We start from the raw sequence: 27,889 nt of genomic DNA, 5'->3' as shown, positions 1-27,889 counted from the left end.
TTTAGTATGTCAGAGGCTTTTTGTTTTGCTTGTGGTGCCAGCAATCACACTCAGGGTACTGTTCACACTGGGAGTGCACTCTACCAGAGCTCCAGCCCCAGCTCGGCTTAAAAGGATGCTCTTCTACAGATAATCTAAAGTGTTCACTCACCCTGTGGAGAGTCTCTGTAAATCTGAGTTTGCTGACAACAATGCATTTCCAGGGACAGGTCCTGGGCTGTTACTACACGACTGACTGAGTGACTTTGGGAGAGTTTCATAAACACACTGATAAGGGGCTCAGTGGCCCAGCTCTGGCCTGGCATAAGCAAAGCCTATCTTCAATCTCTAGGACCACAAAACAACCTCTTCTGAACAAATCATGAACCACACTTTTTTCATCCCTAAAAAGAAGGATTTAGACTCCATGGGCCATAAACCTCAACTGTAAGATTCTCATTTGGGCCCGCGTGTAGCTCAGTTGTAGTGAGCTCACTGGCTTGCTGAGGTTTGAACCTCAGAAGCTCATAAAGTCAGGCAGGATGACACAAGCCTATAAACCCAGCACTTGGAAGACCAAGAAGAGGATCAGAAAGCCCATGTCATTCTTGGCTATGTAGTTCAAGGCTCATCAAGAGGTACATGAGGTGTATTTAAGAAAAATTTAAACGAATAAATAAAATTCTGAATTTGCTGGTTAACTTAAAAAAAAAACAAAACAACAACAAAAAACCAAACCACCCAGGCAGTGCAATAGCAAACATTGCCAGCAGAGGGCAGAAGTCCCTTAAAGCTCAGATCCACTTCCTGGTTTTCAGTGTTCTGTGGCTGGTTTTCCTGTTCCTTTGCTTAGCCATGTATTGTGTGCTTTTGCCTTATTTGTCAAACATAAAAACCTTTCCTCCCCGATGGGCGAAGGGAATTGCTTGGCAGCAGGTGATATACGGGGTGGTTTTATAATCAGGGTGAATGTCAATAGACTTACCACAGCAGAGTCTTGTCTAACAAACCTTTTTGTTGGTTTTTGATTTTGAAGGCAGGTTCTGCCTATGGAAGGAGCCCAGACTGGTCTGGAAAAAGGTGGTCCTCCTGATTCAGCCTCCCTAGCCCTGGGATTAAAACAACCACACCGCTGCCTACTCCCCTGCTGCCCCATCTGTTATTTTTTGGGACAGAGTCTCACTAAGTAGTTCTATCTTTGTATGAACCAGACCAGCCTTGAACTCCTGGAGTCTGCCTGCCTCTGCCTCCCCAGTAGTTACCGGTGACTGTAGGTGTGGGGAACTGAACTCAGGTCCTCTGTAAGACTACCAAATATGGCTGGAGAGATGGCTCGGCTGTTAAGAGCACTGACTACTCTTCCAGAGGTCCTGAGTTCAAATCCCAGCAACCACATGGTGGCTCACAACCATCTGTAATGGGATCTGATGCCCTCTTCTGGTGTGTCTGAAGATAAATAAAATAAATAGGTCTTAAAAAAAAAAAAGTACCAAATACTCTTAACTTCTGAGCCATCTCGCCAGCTCCTGGCTTACCATAAAAAAAATACACACACACACACACACACACACACACACACACACACACACACATATATATATATATATATACACACACACACATATATATATATACACACACACACACACATATATATATATATATCAGCAAACTTCTTCTCAAACTTGGATATAGCTGATATTTCTCTCTTCCATTTTCAAAAAAAAAAAAAAGCCTTTGAAGGCTATGGTGATGCCTGGAATCCCACCACTCTGGGGCTGAAACAGGAAGATCCCTACACATTTAGGGTTAGCCTGGGGTACATATTGAATATTATGCTAAACAGAGCTACATGGAAAGACCCTGCCTCTAGAAGGGAAACAAGTACTGCTACTAATAATGGCACAGGCACAGAATGGAAACCGCTCCACTAGGTAAAAGAACAAGACAAGGGCTGGAGAGATGCTCAGAGGACCTGGTTTTTTTTTTTTTAAAAGGTTTATTCATTTATTAAATATAAGTACACTGTAGCTGTCTTCAGATACACCAGAAGAGGGCATCAGATCTCTTTACAGATGGTTGTGAGCCACCATGTGGTTGCTGGGAATTGAACTCAGGACCTCTGGAAGAGTAGTCGGGTGCTCTTAACCGCTGAGCCATCTCTCCAACCCGAGGACCTGGGTTTAATTCTATGCACCCACATGGTGGTTCACAACCACTGTAACTCCAGTCCCAGGGGCTCTGACCCCATCTTCTGACCTTTGTGGGCACCAGAGCATGGATGTGGTGCACAAACATGCATGCAGGTCAAACATCCACACATAAAATAAGATAAACCTTATATGTAAAAAACCCAGCAAGATAAACCAAATGGTAGATGGTTCATGCCTGTAATTTTCAGCACTGGAGAAGATCAGGAGTTTGACCCTGTTTCAGAGACAGAGAAAGAGGGAGAGAGAGAGAGAGGGAGAGGGAGAGGGAGAGAGAGAGAGAGAGAGAGAGAGAGAGAGAGAGAGAGAGAGAGAGAGCCCCTGTGGTAGCATGTGTCTTTTATTCCAGAACTTGGGAGGCAAAAGCAGGAAGATCTCTGTGAGTCCAGGCTAATCAGGACTACATCCACATTAGTGAGATCCTGGCTAAAAGAAAGTTGGGCTGGAGAGATGGCTCAGCAGTTAAGAGCACCCAACTGCTCTTCCAGAGGTCATGAGTTCAATTCCCAGCAACCACATGGTGGCTCACAACCATCTGTAAAGAGATCTGATGCCCTCTTCTGGTGTATCTGAAGACAGCTACGGTGTACTTAGATATATAATAAATAAAATAAATCTTTAAAAAAAAAAAGAAAAAAAAAAAAAAAAAAGAAAGTGACAGAAAGAACAAGAGTCCCCTGTAAGGTCTGTCAGAGGATGACATGAGATGTATAAAAAGATGTTAGTACAGAGCCTGCCACAGGTTCAATGAATAATGAGGAACTGGGTACAGGGCATCCATGCACCAAAGTCCCCATTACTCAGGGCCCTGAGGCAGGGGGATTATTGGAGCTAAGGAGTTCCAGAAACACTGGGTAAAATAGTAGAATTGTCTCAAAAACCAAACCAAGACAAAAAAGGGCTGTGTGTGAGGGTTCCTGGGCTCTGCTACTTTTATAGTGAGTTCCTGTCCTTTGTGTGCGGGGAGACAGGATCTCACAGTATAGCACAGGCTGGCCTGGAACTCTCTATGCAGCTCACCTAGAGCTCAGCAATCTTCCTGCCTCAATCAATTCTGGCATTGTACTGAGTTGCCTGCTCCCAGAAGACTGTTCATCTCGGGGATTCATTTTTGACCTCTGAATGTGTTTTGTCTAGCCACTTTTACTGGCTAGGTTTATGTCAACAAGCTAGAGTCAAGCAAGAGTCTCTCTTGACACCGAGAAGAGGGAGCCTTATTTTAGAATTTTCTCTCAGTTCAGGCTGGCCGTGTGGTGGTGGCACACACAATCCTAGCACTCAAGAGGCAGAGGCAAGTGGATCTCTTAGTTCGAGGCCAGCCAAAGCTACACAGAGATCCTGTCTTGGAAAACAAAAACCAATGAACCAAACAGATCAGGGTGTAGACAAGCCTGTAGGACATTTTCTTTTTTTTTTCTTTTTTCTTTTTTTTTTTTTTTTTTTTTCGGAGCTGGGGACCGAACCCAGGGCTCTACCACTGAGCTAAATCCCCAACCCCTGTAGGACATTTTCTTAATTAGAGATAGACAGGTGGTGCCATGCCTAGGCTGGTGGTCCTGGGGTCTATAGGAAAGCAGGCTGAGCGAGCCGTGAGGAACAAGCCTGTAAGACGTATTCTTCCTGGTCTCTGCATCAGCTCCTGTCTCCAGGTCCCTGTCCAGGTTCCTCTCATGAGGAAGCATAAACTGAACACATACTTTCCTCCCCAGGTTTCTTTGGTCATGGCGTTTTATTGCAGCAATAAAAATCCTAATTGAGACTCTGCTTACTGTCATTACTGCATCCTTTCCCCTGTTGTGACAGCTCCTCCAGGACAAGGTCCTGCTCTACGAGACTGGGCAGACCAGGTTGTGAGAAGAGCCCAGAAGAGCAGCTCCATATGGCCAGCAGGAGAGAGAAGCTGGGTCATGCTGGGCTTCCAAAAAGAAATGTGTACACTGCCAGACAGAGAGGCAATGAGTTCCCAAACTCATCCATCTCCAGTTTGTTCCTTAGGGACCTCCCAAGATGCATACTCAAAACCTAAGATGAGAGATGGCAGGCAGGTGTGGTGGCACAACCCTAGAATCTCAGCACTCAGGATGCCGAGGTTAGACAATCACAAGTTCTGAGCCAGTCTGGACTACATAATCCGAAAGCCCCCAAAACTCTAAAAGTTCAAGTAACATAAAAATCTCCATTTCTTCTGCCTTCCACTGACCGTTACTCAAGGGACAAGAAAGTAGGAGGAAGAGTTGATTCAAAGAGAAACTTCCCGCTTCCTTTTAAAGACCTAATTCCTGCTGCACAAGTCCTTCCGAAGGCCAGCCACGTTTTCTTCCTCTGGCTCTGGACTAGAAAGGCCTGGTGTGACAGAGCAGCAAGTTCTGCATTTGAGAACTGGGAAAAGAGCTCATCTGTGGCTGCTAGTCAGTGGTGCTGACTTTCTCCAAACACAGTACCCGTGCCTGCCAATGTAATTTCATGTTTTGTTTTGATGTGTGTGTGTACATGCAGGCACACATGCATGGTGGTACATGTTGAATTCAGTTTCCTCAGGTACCAAGCTTGTTCATATCCCCCCCTGTGCTAGGTTCTGCCTGCCAGCAACCTCGTTCTTGGGTCCCCCTCCCCACATGAGCTCACACCCCTCTATCCTATGCTTTCTCACCTCCACCCCTCTAAGATTTATTTCTTTATTTTATGTATGTAAGTACACTGTTGCTCTCTTCAGACACACCAGAAGAGAGCATCAGATCCCATTACAGATGGTTGTGAGCCACCATGTGGTTGCTGGGATTTGAACTCAGGACCTCTGGAAGAGCAGTCAGTGCTCTTAACCTCTGAGCCATCTCACCAGCCCCTCAGGTTCCTTTTCTTTTTTTTTTTTCTTTTTTTTTTTTTTTTTTTGGTTCTTTTTTTCGGAGCTGGGGACCGAACCTCAGGTTCCTTTTCATCCCTCTCTTGTTAAGTTGTCCTTAGGCTGTCTTCTCTACTAAAATGAAGACCCCGTCTTAGTTACTCAGGGTTTGAATGAGCAGCCATGGAGACTGAAGAGACTGCAAGGTCGCAGATGCTGAGCTTGGGGCGATGCTACTCCCAAACTCATAAGTAATACAAGGACCTAAGTAGACATTATGGAAGGTTCTAGAAGACTGGCCATCTTCAACCATTCTCCCCATCCAAGTGAGGAGAGAGAGCAGGCTCTGGGGGAGAAGGGCTATATAACACTTTATACTTTAACCCAGGGACTCCACCGTCATCTCTCTGCTTTACCCAACCAGAATTAATGTCCCCTCGGGTTGGCGTGTATGTGTGTTGGGGCAGGGATTTGGGGAGGGGAGGTGTCCCAAGGCCTACTCATTTCCTTCTATTTCCCCTCCTCGCCTACCAGAGTCCTGGTTGGGACCCTTCTTGCTGACCCTGGCAGTCTCAGCAATCCATTTATCCCAGCATACCTCTCTGTCTCTGGCATTGTTTACTTTCCCTTGAAGACCCCAGAGACTCTGCCTTTGTTTCCCTGCAGCCAGTCGACACACCCTTCAATGGCTTCAAGATTCCCCCAAGGGAGGTTTTCCTGGGTGGGTGCTGGAATTATGATTTGGTGGTAATGTGTGTATTGCAGCATGCCTGAGGCCTTTGGTTTCAGCGCCAGCACAAAAGAAAAAGGTGTTGGAAAAATGAAGGGGGGGCGGTGATCTGGAAGGCTCCCAAAGACAACTGCCACTACCACCTTCACCTCAGCTCCCACTCCTATGCTGTGCTGGGCCAGGAGAGCATCATCCATGAGGGTTACCTGTCCTAGGTAACCATGAACAGTGTCAGCTGACTAACAAGCCTACCGAGGTTCTAGGTGCGGTGGGCAGGTTACTGCCTCCTCCATCTCCTCCCTCTAGGACCTACCCCAGGGCTAATTCTTGGGAGGGGCTGTACGCAGATCGCCTTTAGATGAAAAAAGTCACTTCAGGGACTCAAGCTGGGCTGAAGAGGAACCTTCCTTCCTGACTCATTTGTCTCCTAGCTCTTTCTAGCACTAGCAGGAGGGAGGGTTTCAGAAATGGCCAAGAAGCTGAGGCGAATCTGGAGCAGGCAAGGGCAGAGGTGCAACTCTAGGCTACCATCCAGAAGCTGAGTGATGAGTTAATTAACCAGTGAACGGAGTCAATCCATGCCAGATTAAAGCACATAAAGGCAGGTTTATTGGGAAGCTGCTCTCAAGGGCATTCACTGGCCCCAAGGCCAGGGAAGTCGCTATAGGGAGAGAGTCAGAGTGGAGGGGGAAGAGAAAGAGAGGCGGCCTCTGGTGTGTGCAAGCAGGAAGACAAAAAGGAAGAGAGTGGAAGGGAAACAGGGAGAGGAGGGAGAGGGAGAAAACAAAATGCATGCATTATATAGGGAGGAGCTGCTGGGGGGTTGGGGGAGCCCAGCTCTAGATAGGGACCAGGGAATGCTGGGAAAACCTGGAGGCCAGGTCCGCTTTAGTACTGTCTAAGATTTTACTGCTATGAACATATACTATGACCAAGGCAACTCTTCTAAAGGACAACATTTAATTGGGGCTGGCTTACAGGTTCAGAGGTTCAGTCCATTATCATCAAGGCGGGAACATGGCAGCATCCAGGCAGGCGCGGTGCAGGACGAGCTGAGAGTTCTACATCTTGTTCCGAAGGGAACCAGAATACTGACTCCTCAGGCAGCTAGGAGGGAAGGGGGGGTCTCAAAGCCCTTTCCCACAGTGACACACTTCCTCCAACAAGGTCACATCTCCTAATGGTGCCACTCCCTGGGCCAAACATAATCAAACCACCACAGGTGGGTCAAATACGCACCTCAGCTGCTTGCCATGGGTCTGAGTCCCTTTAAGGGATCCACAAATCAGAGTCCTTGGCTTCAGTGCAAAAAAGAGTTTCAGTGGGCAGGGGCAGGCCAGCAGGCAAGACTGGCCTAAGTTCTGTCCCCGGGTCCTACCAGATGGCAGGAGAGAACCAACTCCCACACTATGGCACGGACTCCAGCCCTCATGCACTCCAAATTAACTAACCAGAATAAGCCGGTGTGAAGCCGAGTTGGTGTTTATTAGAAGATACTTCTAACTACATTTTAAGCATGAGAGCAAGAGTCAAGTGTCCTCCAAGAGAGGACACTTCATTGCCTTTCGAGGATCACTATGGAAGCTTTTGAAGAGGATATCTTCAAAGGATTGCTAAGAAACCCAATGAGATCACAGGAATTCCCAGGGGCCCCTGACAGGATTATGGTTGATAAGACATAGCTGGGTAGATCCCAGGATATGACTGCTGTGAACAGTCTCATTTGTGATTCTTGGAACTCTCTGGGAACTGAATATCACTCGGTCCTCCAGCCTGGTTTGTCACCACATAGACAATCTATGGCTGGAAAGAAGCTCTTTATCTCTGTTGGCAACCTTCAGGGCAAATGCTGGCTGGGCTGGGGTTCTTGCTTCTCTGCCAGTGAGAAGGGCTTTCTCTTCCTCTGTCCCCTAATTTTTGTTGTCTCTCTCTTCTTTTTTTTTTTTTGGGGGGGGGGGTTCTTTTTTTTCGGAGCTGGGGACCGAACCCAGGGCCTTGCGCTTCCTAGGCAAGCGCTCTACCACTGAGCTAAATCCCCAACTCCTTTTTTTTTTTTTTAACATTTTATTTATTATGTATACATTATATAGCTTTCTGCCTGCATGTACGCCTGAAAGCCAGAAGAGGGCACCAGGTCTGATTATAGATGGTTACAAGCCACCATGTGGTTGCTGGGAATTGAACTCAGGACCTCTGGAAGAGCAGACAGTGCTCTTTACCTCTGAGCCATCTCTCCAGCCCCTGTCTCTCTCTTCTGACAACCTGATATGTCCTGGGCCATACCAGGAAAACACTGAATGTGTCTTACTTGCTGTTTTTCTAGGTGTGTAAAACTGTCTCTCGGGCTGGAGAGATGGCTCAGCGGTTAAGGTTAAGAGCACTGACTGCTCTTCCAGAGGTCCTGATTTAATTCCCAGCAACCACATGGTGGCTCACAACCATCTGTAATGGGATCTGATGCCGCCTTCTAGTATGTCTGAAGACAGTGACAATGTACTCATATCAATAAAGTAAATACATTATTAAAAAAAAAAAAACTGTCTCTCTTCACCCTGCCCACCTTTCCCAAACACACATCAGCAGTAATTCAGAGGTCAGCCTCCCAGAGGAGCAGCACACTCCTAAGGTAGAGGAGAAGGAGTTTCCCCAGTTGACATCCTGGCCTCAGAGCTTGATTACAGACCAGGATGACAATGGGCCTTCTGAGCACCTTTCCAGCCAACCATAGGAAGTGCAGGGTGGGTGCTTCGGTTGTTGGACCAACAAGGAGGAAAGGTAATGGAGGTGGTTTGTGCAATCTCCTCAGGAGTCCTGTGAGGCACTTCAGAAACAGACCTCAGGGCACCCCCAAACCTCTTAGTTAGAGGTGCCTTTGACCTGTGCCTTTGACCTGGCAGGTCTGGCATGGCTGGCTCTGTCTTGACCAAATATCACTCCTTTGATGTATAAGGCTCTTGATTCCATCCTCAGAACTACTAAAGAGGTGTGGGGTGGCGGAGTGGCAGACAGAGAGACAGACAGGGAGGAGAGAGAGAGAGACAGAGACAGAGACAGAGAGACAGACAGAGAGGGAAAGGGAGGGAGGGAGGGAGGGAGGGAAGAAGGGAGGGAGGGAGGGAGAGAGAGACAGAGAGACAGAGAGGGAAAGGGAGGGAGGGAGGGAAGGAGGGAGGGAGGGGGAGAGAGAGAGAGAGAGAGAGAGAGAGAGAGAGAGAGAGAGAGAGATCACCTCAGGGGAAAAGAGGTAAACTTAACCAATCTATGTGTGAAGTCCAGAAAGATGTGTCTGGAGAGCGATCCAATGGAGCACGCCAGTGATCCTGACGCAGGCAAGCATTAGTTAGTGTTCTGTTACTCAGATAAATTACTGGGACCAGGAGTAGCCTAAGGAAGGAAAAGTTTATGTTGGCTTATGGTTCCAGAAGGATCGAGCCCATCATGATTGGGGGAGGCAAGGTATGAAGGCAGGAGCAGAAATGCCAGGATGGTGTATCACATTTTCACCCAAACACAGGAAGCAGAGAGACTAACAAGAAGTGGGGCGGGGCTACAAACTCTCAAAGCCCTCCCCTGGTGTTGTGCTTCCTCCTAAAGGTTTTATAACTCCCCCTAACAGCACCACCAGGAAGAGACCATGTATTCAAATACAAGAGCCTATTGGAGGCATTTCTATTCACACCACTGCATACACATAATGTGCTGGGGAGCCTACTGTCACCTGGACAAACTATGTATACGCACTGGTCTTCAAACAGTGTGCCCTGCAGCCCAGACGTCCTGTACTCACTACCTGCATCAGAATATAAGTGTTCTTACTCCTGACCAATATAAGTATCCTGGCCCCTGGTAATAACCGAATCTAGGAAGTTTCCATTCAAGTGTTAGTACTTAATCTATCAATCAAAATAAAGAACCACCCAGACTACAGCCTTTGTTTTAGTCCCCTTAAGAGACCCCAGCTGTAGCCTTGACTACTCTCATTCCTGTGGCCTGCTATCAATCTTGACAATGTATCCTTCTATAAGCTGCACCCTCTCCCTGCTCAAAATAAAATTATCTTGCTTCTTTTGCAAATCTGTGTGAGCCCCCATTTCTAATTCTTTGGACAAGAAGCCAAGAGCCTGGAAGCAATCAGCCTATAGCCCAACCACCGATAATCACCCTAGCACTTGGGGCAGAGGTAGGAGGACTAGGGTAAGTTTGAAGCCAGCCTGGGCTACAGGTAAAGTCCCTGGTTTGAATGACAGCATTGATCTTGTGCCCTCCAGTGTTTTGCTGTCTTTTTCTTTTCTAGCGTTTTACGTTCTCAAAGGTACCAGCCCCTTATAAGACCAGTTTCCTGCATCCATATCTTTGTGCTGAGGATATCTGCTGAACATGGAGTCCTCTATGGCATCTCGGGAATTCCGAATTTTTGAGATTGCAGGGGTGTATTCTATTGCTTGCAAAGCATGCTCAGGAGAAAAAGGCTTTGCTGCAGTCAGACTGCGAATTGTTCTGTGTCACTCAGTATTGTGTGGTACAGTAGTCTCCAGGCTGGGCCTTTCCCTGGCTGACTTTTTTTTTTTTTAAAGCCTACTGTAACTCTTGTTTTTAAAGACTTGTTTATTTTTATTTTATTTATTTTTAAAGCATTCTTTTGGTTTATTTTAAGATTTATTTATTATATATAAGTACACTGTAGGTATCTTCAGACACACCAGAAGAGGGCATCAGATCTCAATACAGATTGTTGTGAGCCACCATGTTGTTGCTGGGAATTGAACTCAGGACCTCTAAGGAAGAGCAGTCAGTGCTCTTAACCACTGAGCCATCTCTCCAGACCTATTTTTATTTTAAATGAATGAACGTTTTGCCTATCTGTGCACCATGTTCATGCCCTCAGAAGCCAGAAGGCATTGGATTCACTGGAACTGGAGTTACGGGCCGTTGTGAACTGCCATGTGGGCATCAGGAAATGAACCAGGTCCTCTGGAAGAACGGCCAACGCTTTGTTTGTTTGTTTTCCAACCTGGGATTTCTCGTGTAGCCCTGGTTGTCCTGGAACTCTCTCTGTGCAGACCAGGCTGCCAGGGTCGCTTCAAACTCACAAAGAACTGCTTGTGTCTGCCTCCCGAGTCCTGGGATTAAAAGTGTGTGCCATCACCACCAAGCTGTTTGTCTGGCCTTTAAAGTGTTTATTTATGTGTGTGCATGTTTGTGATGTGCACACAGGGTATCGAGTGAGTCCCAGTCCACAAGTCAACAGCTTCACTCATGAAGCCTCCAGCCAACGTGAGTTAAGACCATGCCAATCATACGTAGAATGAAGATCCTTTCTAAGCCCAGGTCCTCTGCTAATCGTAGGCTTACATGCTTTCTTCTTCCTAATGCAGAGTTCTGGTCCTGGACCTTTAAAGGCCAGAAATCATCTGAGCCTATGTTTGGAAATCAAGACTTATGGTGCAATCCAATTAATAGGCCATCAAGCATTCTTGCCTGAATTACAGCCCCATTATTACAGGAAAGACAAACAGCACAGTCCATTAAACGGAAGGCGAACAGAGATTCTGGAGAGAAGCATAGAAACGATCGGGAAATTGCAGCCTCTTCAGACCTGGAGTCTCCTAGACCATGTGATGAATGAGGTCTAGGAGGGGAAATGACCTGCCTACAGCACTGGGTGCCTTGGGAAAGGGGAGGACTAAAGAATACAGCTAGCTCCTTCTCTGGACTTAATTCCAGTCTCCGGTCACCTCCTGGAGTCCAGGGGAGGAGCCTGCAATATACAGGATCACCTGAGCCCCTGAGCCTTCCTCACAGGTGCTGCTTGCTGTGACCTCTTGGTGCCAACGTTTACTCTCAGTGAGAATTGCGGAGAGCCAAGCCAGTGCTCAGTGACAGTGGACCTGTCCCAACTCCTGGTTTCAAACCACAGACCCAAATTGTGAATTCAGCTGGTGATGCCCTTGAGGATGATAAACACTGCTCATAGACCACCATGAAGCCTGAGAGGTTCAACCTCAGGGACAAAGACCCCATGGGATATCATCGGCAAGGAAACCGGTGTGTGTGCTCCAGCCAGCTTCCCTGACCTGTATGTACATCAAATGCACTTACTAGGGACATTCCTGAGAGTTCCACTTAGTCTGATACTGGCCCCTGTGTTGGCCCAGCCTGGGTCCCATGCCCCGACTCTTCTGGAAAAGGAAAGTCTGAAAAACAGAAAGTTGAATATTTTTAGTTGTCTTATTTTTTTTTAACTTCCAATAAAACCATATATATGTATTGTGTGTGTGGCAGGGGGCAAGGGGCGAACCTCTAAATATAAATAAATAAATAAATAAATAAATAAATAAATAAACAAACAAACAAACAAACAAACAAGCTAGGTGGTTAAAACCAAGAACACCAGTACCTTTGACCCATTGTCACCCAGAACAAGAAGAGGAGTCCTAGCGTTGTACTGGTAGGAGTCACCTGGCCAGGGTCAGGGGACAGGTGGGTCTGGCTTTTGTGGACTAGGAAGCCGACGTGGGAGGCCGCTCTGCACTGTCTCCGCCTCTTGGCCGGCTGACAGTTGATAAACATAAGTCACATGCTTGGGGAAATTGCAACACAGGAAGTGAAGTTGAGAAATCAAGTCTAAATATGTCTAGAAAGGAAGAGGGAGGCATTTCTCAAGCGCTGCGTTAAGGGGTCGGGCGTATATCACTTGTGATAGTGCTTAGAGTCCCAGGGTCTAGATGCTGGCTAACCTGATCTCCTGAATTCAGAGAAAGGGAAATCCCACGTCTGGATGACTTGGAGTGCCAGGAGACCCTTCATTCGTGTGGCATCCTCTTGGGCCTCCCCATTTCTATCTGGCCTCTTTAGGGAGCAGGAGGATGACTTCAGTCTGCCTATGCCTTCAACTTCCCAGCAGTTACAATTGGCTCCAGTTTGTTGGCTCTTAGCACTCTGTTAAGGAGCTGGCTCTGCCGGGAGGCCCTGGGTTCTCTCTGGTGTGGATTTTTGTTTGTTTTGCTGGAGTGGGGATGGAATCCAGGGCCTTGAGTATGAGCCACGTGCCCCTTAATTCTAGGTACGGGTTAGGGGAAGCTGGCAGCTTCCTCCTAGTCTTTGTCAGGAATGTCGGGGACACTGCCATTTACAAATAAATGCTTTACTCCACAGGATAGTTCAGAATTCAGATAGCAAAAGCAAGGTGATCTTTGGGTAAAGTGGGAGCAGTGCGAGTCCTCTTTCCAACCCGTACGGCAATGGAAGATTAAATGAGCAGGATGTAAGAAAGGTAGGTCCCGGCTGGGTTCAGTGTTTTAGCAAGCTCCCCCTTACTTCCCTGTTGTAGCTTCCCAGAGCCCCTTGCTGCCTCCGGAAGTGCTTTGCTATTCGCTGCCTTACACTGGCCCACCTTACATTGGCCCCATCAGTGTTCTGTCCCCAGAAGCCTGGTGAGAGGCCCTCCCTGCTGGCTTCCCACAACCTGGTGCTGTGGCTCTGGACCAGCTGCCAGACCAGCCCACACTGTTTGCCTTCCCTGATGTTGACCTATTTGGAGAAATGTCAGGCCCAAGGCCTGCTGTTTCCGCCGATGTTAACAAAGAGAAACACTAGTTTTCTGACTGGGTGGATCCTAATCTCACCAGGAAGATAAAGGAACTAAAATAAACCGGAGAGCTCTCTGCCTGACACCGGAAGTGGGCTGCCAGACGGGTCCGTTTTCTGATAAGACCCTAGGATTAACCCATTTCAAGTAGACAATCCAGGGCTGAGGGGTACAAAACAAGCATAACGTGTAAGAGGCCCTGGTTTCAACATCTAACGCCACCAACAAACAGGATGTTTCGGTGTTGCTCACTATGTCCAGGGTAGTGTAAGCATCAGTGCAAACAATTTTAGGACTTTCCCATTTCTTACCAAAGAAGTATTTTGCTCCAGCTGGGTGTGATGGCATAACACCTGCCATCTCAAGACTGGGGAAGTGGAGGCAAGAGGGGATCAAAGGTTATACAGGTTTGAAACCTTGGCTCAACCAAGGGCGATAGCAGTCATTTCCCCCAGTCTCACTTCATCTCGACAAGCACTATTCTGACCCTCTATGGTTTTACTATTCTGCACATTTCCTGGGAATAGAATCATATTGATAAGTTACTTCTCTGACAGTGAAATGAGACAGGTTTTTGTTTTGTTTTGTTTTTTTGTTGTTTTTAATATCTATATCTATATATAAATGTAGGTTTATTGGGAAGCTGCTCTCTGGTGGGGAAGTTCACTGGCCCCAAGGAGGGAAGCCTGGGAAGTCTCCATGAGAAAGGAGACAGAGGGGAGGGGGAGGAGAAAGAGAGAAAGTTTGCACCCTGAGAGAAGGAGGCGGCAGGGAGAAGAGGAGAGGAAGCAACCAGAATGTCTGGGCTATATAGCAAAGAGCCTCTGGGGAATGGCAGCCTAGGCCCGGGCCGGAAAGCGCAGGGCTTGGGGTAGGTATGCCAGGTAGAGACTGAGGAATGCTGGGAGAACCTGGAAGCTCGTCGGCTTTGGTATGTAAAATATGCACCTCAGTCCCTTGTCTGAAACCAAACACATATAACATGTGGTCTTCTGTTAGTGTTTCCTTTCACTAACGTGGTTCATGACTCATATGTTTTAGACCTTCATTCCCTTCTCTGGCTCAGAAATACTGCATTTCACGGATACACCAAACGTCATTTATTTATTCATTAGGTGACAAATATTTGGGCTATTTTTACTCCCTCCACCCAGCCCCATGTAGCTTTGGCTGGCTTCAAACTTAGTATTTAGCTGAGGCTAGCCTCAAGCTCCTTTTAAAAATATGTGTATGACTGTTTTGCCTGCAGAAATGTATGTTCACTGTGTACGAGTGTACATGGCCTCTGGAGGCCAGAAGTGGGCATCAGGTCCCCTGGAGCTGGAGTTACAGGTGGTCATGAGACATCATATGGGTGCTGGGGATAGAACCAGAGTTCTCTGCAAAAGCAGCAAACGCTCTTAACTACTGAGTCATCTCTCTCCAGCGTGGCTCCAGCTCCCAAGGACTGAGACTTAGGCATGGGCTAGCACACCCAGATTTTTCTGTTATTGTTTATGGCTATTTTGAAGAATGCTGCTGTGTATGAGCTCTCTCTCTCTCTCTCTCTCTCTCTCTCTCTCTCTCTCTCTCGTAAGATTTTATTTATTTATTTTATGTATGTGAGTACACTGTAGCTGTCTTCAGACACACCAGAAGAGGGCATCAGATCCCATTACAGATGGTTGTGAGCCACCATGTGGGTGCTGGGAATTGAACTCAGGACCTCTGGGAGAGCAGTCAGAGCTCTTAACCACTGAGCCGTCTCTCCAACTCGGTTTATCTCATTTCTATTAGGCTTATACTTAAGGGTGGATTGCTGGTCCTATGCTGACTGTATCTAACCATTTGAAAAAAACCCTGTAAGATAGTTTCTCAAGGCACCGTGCCTGAACTACACCCCTCCCAGTGCATACAGGGTTCTGGGTTCTCTATATCCTCATAAACACTTGCTATTACCTGCCTTGTGGTTACACCGTCTTAATGGCTGTAAAGTGGAATCCCTTTGAATTTGAGAAAAGATTTGTTTTATGTGTATGGGTGTTTTAGCTGCATGCACATCTGTACATCGTATGGCCTGGTGCCTACAGAGGCCAAAGAAGCTATTGGACCCTTGGAACTGGGGTTCTGGATGGTTATGAGCCACCATGTGGGTGCTGAGAACCAAAACTGGGTCCTCTGCAAGAATGAGTGCTTTTAGGTGCTGAGCCATGTTTCTGGCCTTTCACTAAATTTTTTATTTGGAGGTTCCTTATGATACATGACTTTTAGCATTGTCTTGTCCATTTATTGGGAATTTATATGTCTTCTTGAGAGAAGGATCCATTTGTTTTGTTTTGTTTTTTCTTTTTTTTCGGAGCTGGGGACCGAACCCAGGGCCTTGCGCTTGCTAGGCAAGCGCTCTACCACTAAGCTAAATCCCCAACCCCAAGGATCCATTTGTTAAATAACCTTTGTTTCCTCAGATGAAACTCATCGCAGAGGCTTACTACCTGCATCTGCTGACCTAGGCCTGGTCCTAGGAGTCCGGCCTCTGCACAGTCTAATCTAGGCCTAGCCTGTTTCCAGCCTCTGAGACTTCCTGCTGAATAAGCTCACCCTTTCCAGCTCTTTCTGAACTCTCACTGGCCAGTTCAACTCAGCTGTTCTGACTCAAACTCCTCTCCAAGCTGACTGATTCAATCTGGCTTCTCTCAGCTTCTCCTGAATGGCTCTGCTTGGTCTCTAACCCTGGCAATCTGTTTTAATCTTGGCTCTTTCTCATGCTCTGACTTGTTCTCTTTACAACCAGTGAAACTGTCTCTTTTCTCTCTTTTTATTTTCTGTGGTACTCTCTTAAGTCACCTCTCTTTCCTGTGCTGTCCTTGTGGGAGTTGAGCATGTCCTATCTCTGACTCATTCTGTCACATCTTTCTATGACTCATCACTTTGTCTGCCCTTCAATTAGATTCACTTTCAAACATGGCTGCTTCTGTCTACAAACTAACTTTATCTACATTGTTTGGGATTAAAGATGGGTACTAAGGGTTGAGTCACACCACAACTAGAAACAGATTTTTCAGTAAATAACACAATCTTGAGATTTGCAGTGTGATCAAATATCTTGCAACATCTATTCAGGGTCTTTGCCCACTTTTAATTATTTGTCTTCATCCCCCCCCCCCCCCCAGTTTTTCAAGATAGGGTTTCTTTGTGTAATCCTTGTTGTCCTGGAACTCTCACTCTGTAGACCAGGCTGGCCTTGAACTCACAAAGGTCTACCTGCCTCTACCTTCTAAGTGCTGGAATCAAAGGGATGCTCCAACACTAGTTAGCCAAATGACTTATATTTTTAATTAATTGATTTGTTTTTATGTGTTATAGGTGTTTTGCCTGCATGCATGTTTGTACCTGGTGTCAGCATAGGTAAGAAGACATTGGATCTTCTGAACCTGGGGAGACAGATGGCAATGATGGGGATCAAACCCGGGTCCTCTGGAAGAAAAGCAAGTGCTCTGAACCACTGAACCATCTCTCTCAGCCCCAGATTTTTTTTTTTTTTCTGGAGCTGGGGACCAAACCCAGAGCCTTGCGCTTCCTAGGCAAGCACTCTACCACTGAGCTAAATCCCCAACCCCCAGATTTTATATATATATATATATATATATATATATATATATATATATATATATATATCAGTGCCCATGGAGGCCACATGAGGGTGTGAGGGTGTAAGATCCTTTGGAACTGGAGTTAACAGTTGGGTTCCAAGCACTCAGAAGGCAGTCTACTACTGTCTGTGACTCCAGTTCTAAGGGACTCCAATACCCTTTTCCAGCCTCTGTAAGCACCAGGTATGCCCACAGTACACAGACATACATGCAGCCCAAACATCTATACACATTAAATAAGTTAATTAATGTAAGAGCAATTAAGAACAGACAATGATAAAAGGAATAATTGGGAATCCTAACTTAGCTTCAGGGAAGAGATGCTGTTTATGGAGAACAACGAGAGTACAGACAAGACATGGAGACATGTGCCAAGTCCCTAAGAGCTGTTCAGTGTGTGAACTGTGCCTTTGTAAGTGGGCTTCAGTGAATCCGTAAACTCCTGTAGGCCAGTCTCAGCCCAGACAGCAGCACATTCCTCTCTTTCTCCCACCTCCCTTCCGTTTTGATCTCATGTAACCTAGCTGGTCTTGAATTTGCTCTGCAACCAATAATGACTTTGAACTTTGTGTGTGTGGGGTGCAGACCAGAAGTAGATTTCAGGTGTTTTCCTCAGTTGCTCTCCACTCACCGATTCTGCTAGGCCAGCAGGCCACTGAGCTCCAAGGATCTGCTGGTCCTCAAGTCCCCTGCCCTGGGATCATACATGCATACCCTAGACCTAGAGTTTTTACATGACTGTTGGGATCCACAGTCAGGTCCTGATGCTGGTATGGTAGGCACTTTATTGACTGAGCCTTCTCCCCAGTTCTATAACCTGCTGCAATTCCAAGAATGTGTCTCCACGCCCTCTTTATGTGATACTGTAGATCAAAGCCAGGCCCTTGTGCAGGCCAGGGGAGCTCTCTACCTCTGAGCCCTGACTTTCTTTTAGGTTCAGAGTAGATGTTCAAGTGTGAGGACAGGGTTAGGGCATTTAGAGCAGCCTGAGCTGATGGCTTCAGACTCAGAGTTAGATCATTTCCTCAGTCCTCAAGGTCCATGGTGACCAGCCCATTGGGAGGATCATCTACTTCCTGCAAAAGATCATTAAGAAGGACCAGTTATCTTGGAAGAGGGGTGGGAATAGCACCAAAAAGGCGTGGGGCAAAAGGGAGGGGCCCAGGAGATGGACCATGTTTGCACATCCGTATGTCCTTCCACTTTAACTCCAGTCTATAGACTTGTAATGAGTAACTAAATCAATGACGTCCAAAGCTGACCGTTTGGTGTCAAACAGGTACTCCTCTGCAGTCCCCAAGTGCCAAAATACATCCCAATGTCCTAAGACCCTTGTCCTCTGGAAGCCAGAGGGAAGCCAACTGCTGCTTTCCTAGAAACTCCAGGCAAGCTGCCAGCTGGATGTGTTATCTGTCCCTGCTGGGCTTGACCTGCCCGCCATCCCCAGGGCGTGGGAGCACAGTGGCAGTCAGGCAAGGCGCTGACACTCCCCCACATAGCTTCCACAGGGATGGACCAGTATTCACACAATAGTCTAGCACTTCCAGATGTGGTTAATTTATCAGCAAACATGCCTCCTGAGGAATTAGGGTCTCCTCTGTTGGCTATCAAGCTTTTTGAGTTTTGCTAATGCGGTGAGTAAAGATTTATGTAAACATCAAACAACCTTGTTGAGACCCTGAAGTAACTAATGAGTGGGAGGGAGGGTGGAGGGTGGGACTGAGCAAATACTCAAACCCCAGAAAGCAAGACGGTTCTTCAAAGTCAATCGGTTCTAAAGATCTCCAGCTCATGCCTGTAAGCCCAGCACTCAGAGTCTAATGAGGTAGAGTCTAAGGTAGACCAAGAGTTTGAGGCAAGGGTGGGCTACAAATGACACTGTTTCAAAACAAACAGGGGTGGCAGTGTGGAGACTGAGCCAGCTAGGTGACAAACCCACGGATCCTTATCCACAATTAGGAGCTAGAGGCATGAAGATCAGGAGTTCAAAGCCATCCTTAGTTATACAGAGTTTGAGGGAGGAATGGCTCAGGTCTACAATACCAGGCATTCAGGAGGCTGAGGCCAAAAACTGTTTCGCGTCTGAAGCTAATATATACCACACAGAGTGCCCAGTCAGCCAGGGCTTCAGGGTGAAATGTCTTTTCCAAACCATCCTCTCCAGCAGCTAAGTAATAAAGTAATGAGTTGGCAGTCGGTGGTCGCCTGGGCTGCATAAGACCCCAAACCAAAACCATATAAACAACAGAAGCCAGTTATCATCCTTGTTTCCCAAACAGATTCCATATGAAACTGGTAAGAGTCCCGGCTCCCCAGTGCGGAAGGTGTGTGTCAGAAAGGAATTCCCCACATTCAGTCAGGGAGAAGGGTGTTTATAGGGCCTACATCTGGCCAGATGTAGCGCCCTGGGAACAAGCAGCCTTTGTCTCAAATCCCACTCAAAGAGCTGCACACACGTGGCTTGTTTGGACCAGAGCCATCCTCAAAGCATTTCCTGTGATGCTGGTAGGTCAGGTGGTACTCCAGCTGTCCAATAATGTGACCACCAACCACCATGACCAGTGACCACTTACGATATGGGTGCTGGGACCAGGAAACCAGCTTTATAATTTTTTTTTTTTAAATATATGGGGTTGGGGATTTAGCTCAGTGGTAGAGTGCTTGCCTAGCAAGTGCAAGGCCCTGGGTTCGGTCCCCAGCTCCGAAAAAAGAGAAAAAAAATTTTATTTAATGTATATGAGCACACTGTAGCTGTCTTCAGACACACCAGAAGAGGGCATCAGATCTCATTACAGATGGTTGTGAGCCACCATGTGGTTGCTGGGAATTGAACTCAGGACCTCTGGAAGAACAGTGTTTAACCACTAAGCCATCTCTCCAGCCCAATCATTTTTCTTAATTTCATTTCTTTACTTTTTTATATATTTATTTGTACTGAGATTATAGGCATGTACCACCTTACCCAATTATGCTCAGATTTTAATCAAAATAAGTAAGATACATAGTCAGGCATGATGGTGAACACCTGTCGTCCTAGAATTTGGACTGTGGAGGCAGGAGAATCAGGTGTTGAGCCCAGCTACATGAGATCCTGACTCAAACAGAAATGAAATAAACCATCTATGACTTCAGTCCCAGGGGATCTGACACTCATGTCTGACCTTCTCAGGCAGCAGGTACACACACTTACACGCAGGCAAAACACATACATACAAAATAAACAAATCTAAAACCACCGTAATTTTAAAAAAATCATTAAAAATAACAACTACTAGGTATGGTGGTGCACACCTTTAATCCCAGCACTCAGGAGGCAGAGCCAGGCAGATCTCTGTGAGTTCAAGACCAGCCTGACCTAACAGTGAATTCCAGGACAGCGAGGGCTACATAGGGAGACACTGCCTCAAAAGAAAAAAGGTAAAACACTGTGAATGGATTCTCTACTTTGTTTCCTCACAGGGCCTTAAGATGTAGCCCAGGCTAGCCTCAAACTCATAATTCTCCTGTCTCAGCCTCCCAAGTGCTATATTACAGATATCTACCTCCATGCCTGGTTAGAGTTCTCTCTTCATGAGTATTTTATCTTCTGCCCAGGATCTAGTTTCTCCCCAACTTCCTTTTTTTTTTTTACTTCCCTTTTCCTCTTTGAGACAAGGTCTCTCTTACAGCTCTGGGACTTGCTATGTAAACCAGGCTGGCCTTGAACTCACAGAGACCCACTGGCCTCTACCTCCCTAGGGCTGAGATTAGTAGACTGCATCACTACATCCACTCACCCTCCTGAACTTTTTAAAAACTTCTAGTCCTTCCTCTTCTGGAACTCTTCCCAAGTCCCAGCCCCACCTTACCCCACCGCCACCCGCTGGCTGCTTTAGCCCCTGCTAATCCAGTCTCAGAGCTTCTCTCAGTTGTTGTGTAACTCAGCAGACCACCCTGGCTGTCCCAAGACTGCTTGCATTCAAGGCTAGTCATGTTCTGTGGCCTGCTCTCAAAGGGAAATTAAGTTCTTGGTTCAGAAAGTTTAGAAAGCACCTTTTACACTAGAGTTTGACTCACTACCCAGCAGGGTTCGCCTCAGGGCTGCTTCCTTTTATGGTATGGGATCTCTTCCGGTTTCCTCTGTGGTTTTCCTTCTGAGGCTCAGCTAATGTGCCTGCATGTCCCCGGCAAGGGTGAGATAGATGAATTGATGAATTTCTGGGATCTCATAACACACACACACACACACACACACACACACACACACACACACAGAGGGGGTGGAGAGAGAGAGAGAAAGAGAGAGAGAGAGAGAGAGAGAGAGAGAGAGAGAGAGAGAGAGAATAAATTAAAAAAAAAAAAAAAACAAACCAAGAGGGGCTGGGGATTTAGCTCAGTGGTAGAGCGCTTGCCTAGGAAGCGCAAGGCCCTGGGTTCCGTCCCCAGCTCTGAAAAAAAGAACCAAAAAAAAAAAAAAAACAAACCAAGAACAAACGGACACCTGGTGCCTTGCTGCTGAGCAATGCCCCGGCTGCAGGGCGTCCTTACCTACAAAGTCCTGATGTTTCTCCCACCGCTTGGATTATTTTGTTTATTAAAGTCTGGTGTTCCCAGGGGATCTGTGGGCTGAGAACAGAAGCACACACGAAGCTCTTACAAACATTCCCTGTCTTTATGACCTTTGAGGGGTCTGCTAGGAAATGCGAAACTTCGTTCCACTTCCTGAAAACACCATAGCGTAAAGAATTCCCAGCTGGATATTAGTTTTGGGAAGTGTTCAGATTTCTCTAACACAACACAGGAAGATAAACTTGCATTTGGTCAGCAAAGTGTCCAAATACTTCACATTAGCCAAGCATGGCAGTATATGTCTACCATCCCGATACTTGGGAGGTAGATGCAGGAGGATCAGGAGCTGAAGGGCATCCTTGGCTACATAGTGAGTTGGAGGACAGCCTGAGCTACATGAAACTGACTGAAGGAGGAGGACGAGGAGAAAGAAGGGGAAGGAGGAAGAAGAGGAAGAAAGAAAGAACAGAAGAGAAAGAAAAGAAAGCCTCTTACCAGAGAAACCCTGGATGGGGTTACAGCGACATCGTTTTATTTATTCCAGGTTTTGTTGTAGTCGGTTGGGGTTGGTTTGGGTTTGTTTGTTGAGACAGACTCTATGTAGCTGTCCTAGAAATTGCTATGTAGACCAGGCTGGTCTTGAACTCATGGAGACCTGATTCTTGTTTACCTTCTGAGTGCTAGAATTAAAGGCATGTGCCACCAGGCCTGGCTGGAGGGGCAGTGTTTTAAAAGGATATATCCAGTGTTGCACAAAGCAAAAGTAAGTAATTTGAGGCAATTTCCTTTTGCAAAAGGGTGCACAAAAAAACAAAAACAACAAAAACAAAAGAAACCAATGATCCAAACCCAGCGAGCAAACACTTAATTAGTTTATTCTGCAGTGTAAGGTGATGATGACTGTGTCTCACTTCATTGGTGAGCTTGAGCTCACAGTCTGATAATTGGCTGATCCCTCCTGTGTGTAATGGGGAGGGCTGTGGTAGTCCCAGGAATGTCTGGCGTCTGTGGGCTGGGCAAAGCTACTCATACAAGAGTTTTGACAAATGGGGGAGGTCTAAAGAATATTGGCCTTTGACAGGCCACTTATCTTTATTACAAAAGACTTTGGTGTGTGTGTGTGTGTGTGTGTGTGTGTGTGTGTATCTGTGAGTTTAAACCTAGCACCCAGGAAACAGAGGAAGGCAGATCTCTTGAGTTCCAGACCAGCCAGAGTTACATAGTGAGACTCTGTCAAAGAGAAAGAGAGAGAGAGAGAGAGAGAGAGAGAGAGAGAGAGAGAGAGAGAGAGAACCCAAAACCCACCTGGTGCCATCATCGACTTCTGTGTGCATTAAATATTTTTTTAACAAAAACAAAAAAGAGGAATAAAACAAATAAAAACCCAGAATGCTTTATGTTCTCATTCTTCTATCTTTTTTTTTTCTCTTTGAGATAGGATCTCTCTAGGTACCCCGGTTTTGCTGGAATTCTCTATGTAGACAAGGCTGGTCTTGAACTTATAGCTCTGCCTGCCTCTACCTCCGAAGTACTAGGACTAAAGGCGTGTACCACAACACTTGGCTGCCAACCACTACTTAATTAATAGTCAAATTGGATCTATCTTAATATATTATTAAATATGTATATTTAATAATCTTAACTTTAACACCAAAAAAGGAAGTATTTCAAATGAACTAAATCCTGTTCATTCTGAGTAATGTAAGTGTGGGCTGGAGAGACGGCTCAGCAGTTAGGAGCCCTTAGGGCTCTTGCAGGAGACCTGAGTTCAGTTCCTAGCACCCATGCCAGGTGGCTAACAATTGCCTGGAACTCCAGCCCCAGAGAATCCCAGGCCTCTGACCTCTAAGGACAAGAGCACTCACACGCACATACCCAGACACAGACACAGACACACACACACACACACACACACACACACACACACTTCCCCTACCCCCACACTTCCCCTATCCCCCCCCCCCAACACACACACACTCTAAAGTAAGCCAGGCTTGGTGGTGCACACCTTTAATTCCAGCACTTGGGTTCAGAGGCAGGCCGATCTCTGAGTTTGAAGACAACCTGTTCTACAGAGTAAGTCCCAGGGCAGCCAGGGTTACACAGACCAGGTTTCAGAGCAGCCAGGACTACACAAAGAAACCCCCCTGTTGAAGAAAAGGAATCTGTAATTCTAGCTCTCAGAAGTAGAAGCAGAAGGGTCAGAAGTCTGAGCTCATCTTCAGCTCTACACCAAGTTAGAGTCCAATGTGGAACCACAGGAGACCTTGTCTACAAAAGAGCAACACTGGGGCCTGGAGAGATGGCTCAGTGGTTAAGAGCATTGACTGCTCTTCCAGAGTTCCTGAGTTCAAGTCCCAGCAACCACATGGTGGCTCACAACCATCTGTAATGAGATCTGATGCCCTCTTCTGGTGTGTCTGAAGACAGCTACAGTGCACTCATATATAATAAAGAAATAAGTCTTAAAAACAAGAACAATATCAACAACAAATTAATGAAAAGAAAAGAGTTCTCAGAACCAAGCAGAGCAAGGCCAGTAATCCTAGGCAAAAGCAGGAGGCCAGGAGGACAGGCTGGTCTAATAGTGAATTCTGTTTTTAAAAAAAAAAAAAAAAAAAAAAGCGCTCTGTTGACCTATGTTAAACATTGAGATCTGTCCTTATCAGTATTTCCAAAACCTCCCTGATAACATGTGTCACCTGAGAACATGTAGGTGCCACTGTCCTTTAGGATCTGGTGCCTAGTGTGGCAGAGAACACCTGGCAGTCCCAACCCTTACTTTTGCTCTCAACACAGAAAGAAATGAAGAGTAAGGCTGTGAAGCCTGGTGAGGTAAGCCACACTAGGCGCTAAAGCCAGATGCCCCTTAGAACACAGGGTGAGGTTTAAATAAAGAAAACTCAGGTTCATTGATTTGTCAACTTCTTCCTCTGTGGTGGAGCGAATGTTACAAACCTTGTGCTTTCTCTTCCAGTTTCTGTTTTTTTTGTACATGTTGGGCTCCAAAGTGAGATCTTGCTTAAATAAATTGGATTGTGCATGATGTATTCTTTTTTTAAAAAATTTATTTATTTTATATGAGTAAACTGTAGCTATCTTCAGACACACCAGAAGAGGGCATCAGATCTTATAACAGATGGTTGTGAGCCACCATGTGGTTGCTGGGAATTGAACTCAGGACCTCTGGAAGAGCAATCAGTGCTCTTAACCACTGAGCCGTCTTTCCAGCCCGCATGATGTATTATTAAGTACTGATATTTGTTCTGTTTTGTTGAGTCAGGGTCTCACAGGTAACGCTGGCTGGTTTGGCACTCACAGAGATCCTTGTGATTCTCCCAAGTACTGAAATTAAAGGCGTGCACAGCTATGCTGGGCTTGCACGCTGGACTGACTTTCACATAGTCTGCACAGATAACTTCTGTTCCCCCACTGTGCAAGACTAAGACCTTCAAAGGGGCAAATTAAGGGCTGCAGAAATCACTCAGCTACACAAGCATAAGAACTCACATGAATGCATAGGCAGCCATGGTAGCTGGTCTGTAACACAGAGCTCTGGATGAGGGTATAGGGTTACCCAGAAGCAAGCTGCCTAGCTGAACTGATATTCCAGATTAAGGGACCATGTCCTAATGCGTAAGGTGGAGAGCGATCTAGGAAGACACTTGATATCAACTTCAACTCCACAGACACGTGCTCAGATGGAACCTACACATATTTGAACATGCATACATACACACATGCATACACCCCCCCCCCCCACATACACACACACCAAAAAAGGGGCTAATTGCTTCAGATTTAAGTCAGTTAGAAATAGGAAGAAAGGGCTGGAGAGATGGCTCAGTGGTTAAGAGCACCGACTGCTCTTCCAGAGGTCCTGAGTTCAATTCCCAGCAACCACATGGTGGCTCACAACCATCTGTAATGGGATCCAATGCCCTCTTCTGGTATGTCTGAAGACAGAGACAGTGTACTACTCACATATAATAAATAAATATATCTTAAAAAAAAAAGAAATAGGAAGAAAGAAACTGAATCTGACAGGCCTTCACTACTCAAAGTGAGGTCATAGGAGCAGAAACCACCCACAAAGGGGAAACTTGTTAGAAATGTAGATTCCCCATGCATGGCAGTGGTAGTACATGACTTTAATCCCAGCACTAGGAATGCAGAGGCAGGAGGACCTCTGTGATTTCACGGCCAGTGTGATCTATGGAGTGAATTCCAGGACAACCAGGGCTACAGAGAGAAACCCTATCTCGAAAACAAAAACAAATAAACAATAAAGAAATATAGGTTTCCATGGCCATTTCAGGACTGCTGAGTTAATTAAGAACACCTGATGCCTATGCTTGTCGCAATGTAAGAAGTTCGGCATCTGAACATGAGCATTTAAGGGAAAAGGAAAGAGAGTGAGGGAGAGTGATATCTGTGAGTGATGTCAGGAGAGGGCAAGTCTCGGAAGCCCTGGCTCCAGGGTCACAGTGATAGCCAGGGTCACAGTGATAGCAAAACAATTTTGGTAGTAACTAGGAATTCAACAGCTCTGACCTGGCCACCTGCCCCAGAATGGGAGCAGAGCGGGGCCTGTTCTAAAAGATACCTCAGCAGACCTGTCTATCCACTCCAGCTGCCTCTGACTGAAATGCTTGCACATGAGCTTCCATGGCTCATTGACCACAGCAGAATAATCTGATGGACATCAGGTGAGAGAGCCAAGCTACGTTTTAAGTTTTAATTACTGTGCCTAAGAGATCCATGCCACAAAAATGCCTCTGACCCCTAAGCCCCTCCCACAAGGACAGATACTTTCTGAAATGTTTGTGGTGGTTTAAAAAATGCTGGGCCTTGGGAGTGGCACTATTAGGAGGTGTGGCTTTGTTAAAGTGGGTGTTGCCTTGTGGGAGGAAGTGTGTCTCTGTGGGGGAGGGCTTTGAAGCTTCACCCAGTGTGGAAGAGACAGCTGTCTCCTAGCTGCCTCTGGAACAAGAGGTAGAATGCTCAGAACTCCAGTGCCAAGCCCTCCGGCATGGACTGGGAGCCTGTAAGCCAACCCCAAATAAATGCCCTTTATAAGAGTTGTTGTGGTCCTGGTGTATATTCACAGCAATGGAGCCCTAACAATGCTGTAGGCTTTTGTTCTTACTCCACTAAACAAGTTTGTTTGACCCAACTGCAGCAGACGTGCTTTAGATTGGAGGTACGTAGGCGGAAAATACGTTGGGATGTATGCTTGCCTCTGATTGGACCTGATGGGAAATGTGGTGGCCTAATGGGTTTGCCCTTTAAAGCCTCTGCAAAGGTGACTCATCTCCATTTTCTAGGAGCCCTGTAGTGATCCTGGCCAAAAACCATCATCCAGACTAGTATTTAACTAAAGCTTGCTTCAAATTTGGCTCAAAATGGTCACAGTGGTCTTATTCTCTTCCTGGTAGGATTAATACAGGCCCAGTGAAGTCGATTCCTGGCCCATGCCTGTAACCTAGACTGAAAATGTGAGAGGAGAGGCTGGAGAGATGTCTCAGAGCCTAAGAGTGCCTGCTGCTCTTACAGAGGACCAGAGTTTGGTTTCCAGAGTCCAGTGTCAGAGAGGCTGGTGGTTACCTGTAACTGCAGCTCCCAGCAAAGTCTTCTGTCCTCGTCAGCCATCTGAATAGAGGTATACAGACACACAGAGACACATAAGTAAATCAGAAAATAAACCTTAAAGGACAGAAAAGAGAAGGGGCTGGACAGATGGCTCAGTGGTTAAGAGCACTAACTGCTCAGAAGACTGGAGTTCAGATCCCAGCACCCTCATGGGGCCACTTACAAGTCTACAACCACAGCCTCAGGAGATCTGACATCTTATGATCTCCAGGACACACACACGTGCATAGACATACACACACGTGACCAAGGACACCTGATTAGAAATAAAATAGGGGTTTTGTTTTTTTAAATAAAAGGAAAATACAAGCTGAGCAGGATCTTGAATTCGTCTTAGAGCACTGGTCCCCAGGGCCGGGAGCCCTCAGGTTAGGACTCACTCAGGTCTACTCTAACAGTAACAGTGTGTCTAAGACACCAAGGTTCCATTCATCGCCTTGTTTACTGTTATCGTTTAATACCTATTTGCTTTTACTTTATTTGTATGGGTATTTTGCTCGCATGTATGCAAACGCTCGACCTGTGTCCCCAGTGGCCACAGCCATGCAAGTAGCACTAATTAAACTCAGTAGAAGACACACAGAAATAGGAGGCGGGCTTGCCGGGAAAAAGGTTCAACAGGAGTTCGCAGAGCTAGGACAGGGTAATGGGAGGTCAGTGTGTTCAAAATTCATTATATCCATGTGTGAAATTGCCAATGAATTAAAAATTCAT

At 46.3% G+C, this 27,889-nt stretch overlaps 1 protein-coding gene and 1 long non-coding RNA gene across 2 annotated transcripts in view; both read right to left on the bottom strand.

The window, feature by feature from the left end:
• Faul2 (FAU ubiquitin like and ribosomal protein S30 fusion like 2) overlaps positions 1–27,889 on the bottom strand; it is a 733,200-nt gene that overhangs the window by 598,043 nt on the left and 107,268 nt on the right. The gene's annotated exons all lie outside the window — the stretch shown is intronic.
• On the bottom strand, positions 6,348–13,451 carry LOC120095152 (uncharacterized). Its single transcript, XR_005490373.2, has 3 exons — positions 12,156–13,451; positions 11,858–11,952; positions 6,348–6,865 (listed from the first exon to the last, which is right to left on the bottom strand). It is a non-coding gene; the product is annotated as an uncharacterized LOC120095152 (long non-coding RNA).

Source organism: Rattus norvegicus, chromosome 10, assembly GCF_036323735.1.
Source record: "Rattus norvegicus strain BN/NHsdMcwi chromosome 10, GRCr8, whole genome shotgun sequence".
Classification (NCBI taxonomy): domain Eukaryota; kingdom Metazoa; phylum Chordata; class Mammalia; order Rodentia; family Muridae; genus Rattus; species Rattus norvegicus.
This window is presented reverse-complemented; position numbering and strand designations above follow the sequence as displayed.